This window comes from Pan paniscus, chromosome 5, assembly GCF_029289425.2.
Source record: "Pan paniscus chromosome 5, NHGRI_mPanPan1-v2.0_pri, whole genome shotgun sequence".
NCBI classification, from domain to species: Eukaryota; Metazoa; Chordata; class Mammalia; order Primates; family Hominidae; genus Pan; species Pan paniscus.
The window spans coordinates 58,885,390-58,890,698 of NC_073254.2; positions in this window are offsets into that span (position 1 = coordinate 58,885,390).

Genomic DNA, 5,309 nt, shown 5'->3' on the forward strand with positions numbered 1-5,309 from the left:
CTACGAGCCAAGTTCCCGGCACACTCTGGGAGAGGATGTGGGAGCCCATTTGAGATGACTGGTGTCCTTCCCATGCTGGGGAGCCCCAAGAGGGACTGTGGCCTGATGCCACCCTCAGGAATGGGGAGGCCACTACTGACTCACCTGGGAGCCAACACTGAGGCTCCTAAATCCAGGCTATAACGCTTACATGAAAAGTAAACATTTTGTGGTGTGCATGAAGGGTCCTAGCCTTATATCAAACAAGCAGCCAAAATATCCCAATGTCTTATTTTCTGAGGAAATGTGTCTGCCTCCACCAAATGTGGTGTGGGGGCAGCAGACGGATCCAGCTTCCAGTGGTGAAGCTGTGAGCAAGGGTATGCTTATCTGGCTAGAAATGTGTTCTTTTGTCTGGGCACAGTTTGGGCTGGAGTAAAAGTTGGGATTCTGTGAGACAGAATGGATTTAGGGGCATAGTGATACTAAATATTGTTTGTTCTTTATTTAAAATTCATTTAAATGGGAGCTCTGCATTTTTTTTTTTTTTTTTTTTGAGACGGAGTGTCGCTCTGTCGCCCAGGCTGGAGTGCAGTGGCGCCATCTCGGCTCCCTGCAAGCTCTGCCTCCCGGGTTCACGCCATTCTCCTGCCTCAGCCTCCCAAGTAGCTGGGACTACAGGCACCCGCCACCACACCTGGCAATTTTTTTTGTTTTTTTAGTAGAGACGGGGTTTCACCGTGTTAGCCAGGATGGTCTTGATCTCCTGACCTTGTGATCCGCCCGCCTCAGCCTCCCAAAGTGCTGGGATTACAGGTGTGAGCCACTGCGCCCGGCCGAGCTCTGCATTTTTATTTGTCAGAACTGGCAACTTATAGTGCAGGTGGTACAAAGGAGATAGATTTGAGGACTAAGTAGGAGGTCAAGGTGGTGAGACTCTGGGATGACTTGGGAATGGGTGGGGTAAAAATATACGAGAAGGAGAAATGGCAACTGGATGGATGATGGTGTAGTTGCCAGGGCCATCTGGACCTCATGTAGCATCTTTGTACAACTAGAGAATGATGCCCTCTTGGTGGACACAGCCCTGTGGATGCACAGCTTAGTGTGCAAGCTGGATTTAAATCCCCATGTCCTTGTTGTGCAGTGAACTTCTTACACAACCATACGCAGCAGCCTTGTGCTATTTGCTGAAATGAGGCATGCTGGGGAAGTACAGTTTTTTTGGGAGGAGGTCAATGTTGGGCAATTTGACATTGAGGAACTTGTGACACTGGTGGAACTATCTAGGGTGTAGTCGGGCATATAAATCTGGGGTCTGGATATATGCATGTGAAAAATAAAGTCCCCTGTGAGAAATGTATATTCTAAGCCTGTGACATGTAGATGCAGGGGCTAGATATAAATTACACAATTGGAATATCCATCCCAAACTGAGCAATGAGCTCAAAAAGACCCTCAAACCTCAGGGCCTGAGCAAAAGCAAATTCTCCTTGGGATCATTTCTCCACTTCAGGGCACAGGGGACTCCCTAGAGAACACCCACAAAGGTGAACCCCTGAGAAAGAACTATAAAACCACAATTGGATCCACCACAAGGAATTGTCAATGGATGAAACTCAAGCCAATTTAGGTGATGTTTTCAGCAATACAACATGAATTATCAGGATTTAGGATGCTTGGAAATCATTTTGTAGCAACTTGACACCAGGACATTAGCTTTTCCCAATGCTGGTTGAGGAATTTCTAAATGGGAAGGAGGGGCTTATGGATGGCAATCTGGTGGATGGGTTGGGGCTAGAGGACCTGTCTTGAAATGATATCATCATGCAATGCATAACGACATTTTGATCAACTCTAAACTGCATATATGATGGTGGTCCCATAAGATTATAATTCCATATTTTTACTGTATCTTTTCTTTATTTTTTATTGTTTTGCAGATGTCTTTTAACAATTATTAGAAGACATTTTACTGATAAATGTTTTTACTGTACCTTTTCTGTATTTAGATACACAAATGCCATTGTGTTACAATTGCCTATGGTATTCAGTACAGTAACATACTGTACAGGTTTGTAGCCTAGGAGCAAAGGGTTATATATACCATATGGCCTAGGTGTGTAATAGACTACTGCATCTAGATTTGGTGTGAGTACATTCTGTGATGTTCTCACAACAGTGAAATCGCCTAACGATGCGTTTCTCAGAACATATCCCTGTCATTGACACATGACTGCATTTGCAAAGCAGGACAGTATTTTTATTTAAATTATTATGCATGTTTATTTGGGGAGATGACGAAGATTGTGAGAGTCATTAATCCTGCCTCTAAACTATGCCTTGCTGTTGCCATAGGCTTTTGCCCCTAATTTTAGCCCTTTCCTGCATAGTTTCTTGGTGGTGAAAAAACTGGATGAAAGGGAAACTAGAATTTTGATTGCATTCTCTGCTAAGTAAATGTCAATCCATTCAGAACCAGCTACCCAGAGACGGGTGAGGGGTAGGGAAATGGGGACCATGCAACCTAAAAATCCTCCTGCTAACATCTCTGGCTCCCCTTTGTAAGTCGGATGGACTTCTAACCTCTTTTTCCTGAGCCAGAGTTTCCCAAATTGTGTTTCCTGAGTGTCAATGGATATATAACAAAAAAGGTTTTTAGGGTTAAATTAGTTTGGAAATGCTATATAGCAAGTCCTCATTTTTATCATTGTTAGGTTTTTGGAAACTGCAACTTTAAGCAAAAGGATGTGTCATGTAATCAATTTTACCATAGGCTAATTGATATAAACAAGAGTTAAGTTTCTATGGCATATTTCTGGTCACAAAACATCAACGAACTTCTAAACAAAGACCAAAACACTTCTAATATTAAACATTGAAATAAGTGTAAGCTATGCATACATTTAAGAAAGATTAGGCTGGGCACGGTGGCTCATACCTGTAATTTCAGCACCTTGGGAGGTCAAGGAGGGCAGATCACTTGAGCTCAGGAGTTTGAGACCAGCCTGGGCAACATGGTGAAACCCCATCTCTACAAAAAAATACAAAACTTAGCCAGGCATGGGGGTGCACGCCTGTAGTCCCAGCTACTCAGGAGGCTGAAGTTGGAAGATTGCTTGAGCCAGTGGGGTGGGGGTCAAGGCTGTAGTGACCCGAGACTGTGGCACTGCACTCCAGCCTGCACAGAGTGAGACTTTGTCTCAAAGAAAAGAAAAGAAAGATTAATAAAAACAAGATATGTACTCCCGCTTATTCCAGTTCAGGGTTACAGGTGGCCGGAGCCTATCCTGGCACAAGGCAGGAATCAGCTCTGGACAGCACACAGGACACCATCCCATTGCAGGGCACACTCACACACCCCGACACTCACTCAGACTGCAGGCTTGCAAATGAACCTCACCTGCACAGCTTTGGGATGTGGGAGGAAACCAGGGTATCTGGAAGAAACCCACACAGACAGTGGCCCTGGCCTCAAGCGGATTTTTTTTTTTTTTTGAGATGAGGTCTCGCCCAGGGTGGAGTGCAGTGGTGTGATCATGGCTCACTGCAGCCTCGACCACCCAGGCTCAAGTGATCCTCCCATCTCAGCCTCATGGGTAGCTGGGATCACAGGTGTGCACCACCATGCCCAGCTAATTTTTAATATTTTTGTAGGGATGGGGTCTCACTATGTTGCTCAGGCTGGTCTCAAACTCCTGGGCTCAAGCAATCCTCCTGCCTTGGCCTCCCAGAGTGTTGGAATTACGGGCATGAGCCACCATGCCTGGACTCATCAATGTGATCATGAAACGATCTTGCACAAAATGATGTTATTCAAGGATCTGCTGTATTAACAAAGGAGTGTATTAGCTTCCTAGGGCTGCCACAGCAAAGCACAATAAACTAAGTGGCTTAAAACAAGAGAAATGTATTCTCTTACAGTTCTGGAGGCTGGGAGTCCAAAATCAAAGTGTCAGCAGGGCTGGCTCCTTCTTGGGGCTCAGAGGGAGAATGTGTTCCATGCCTTCTCCTGGCTTCTGGTGGCTGCCAGAATCCTTGGCATTCCTTGGCTTGGAGCTGCATCACTCCAATCTCTGCCTCTTTCTTCCCATGATATTCCCCCTGTGTGTCTGTATCTTTTTTCTTCTCCACTTATAAAGACACTACTCATTGGATTTAGAGACAACCTACTCCAGTATGATCTCATTTTAACTTGATGACATCTGCAAAGACTCTATTTCCAAATAAGGTCACATTTACAGGTAGCAGGGCTTAGGACTTGAACATATCTACTTGGGGGGAGTACAATTCAACTCTCAACACGGAGAAACAGATTTTTTCATCTGACAGCTTCTTACAGGCTTTAATTTGTGACTCTGCAAGAGGGGAGGACATAAAAACCAGGTTTTTTTTTATTTTTTGTTTTTTTTTAAATGGAGTATTTTATGTAACTGGTGTTCTAAGGAACATGTTTGGGGAAAAATGCCTTGGGTGAGTGAGGAGACTATTTAGCAGTGGCCACTCACTTTACCAAAGATTCACAGTGACTGACCATATAGTCTGGTTGCCTAACGATAGATGCTTCTTATGGCTGTCCCTCAAGAGATTGTTGGCAGTCCCTGTGGCCTCTTTGTAAGGGTTCCCATACCTGGCTGGTGAGGCTGCAGTAGTATGGTGGGGGAGGCTGGCCAAGCAGGCCATCCTGGAGGACAGTGTGTTTGTGTTCTGATGTTTGTGGCTACAGTGCTCTGGTTTCAGACATCCTGGAACTTCCATGATGTTGCATTTTTCTGAATTCTGAAAGGGAATATACAATCTGCATGTTCAAAGGTGAAATGAGGGACAGTTGACAGGGCTGTTTTATCTGGATGAGTAAGTTGTACAATGCATGTGTCTAGGGGTGGAATTCACAGAGTGGAGATGGTAGATCTAATTTTCTTGTAATAGAGTGTCCTGTTCTCAGAACACCAGTATTTTGTGACAATTTTCCAGCAGGTGGCATAAAGTGTCTTGAGGAAGGGGCACCTTTTTCTAGTTCTCACAAAGGTAACATATGGTAAAGAGGTGGCCCTGAGTGGGAGGGAGAAGCCATCATCAACTCTTGGAATGTGAGATCTGAAAGGCCTCTGACAGAGTATTGGTCCATCTCTGGAATTGTTAGGACTCTTCCTTACACATAATAGAAACCCAATTCCAAGTGGCTAACACAAATAGGAAACTAATAATCAGAATGCAAGGACAGGAATGCAGCTGGGACTCAGGAACATGCTGGATCCAGGTACTCTGACATGGTCAGGACTTACATCTCTCTCTTTACCTGCTTTTTTCCCTTAGTCCAAAACATGGTG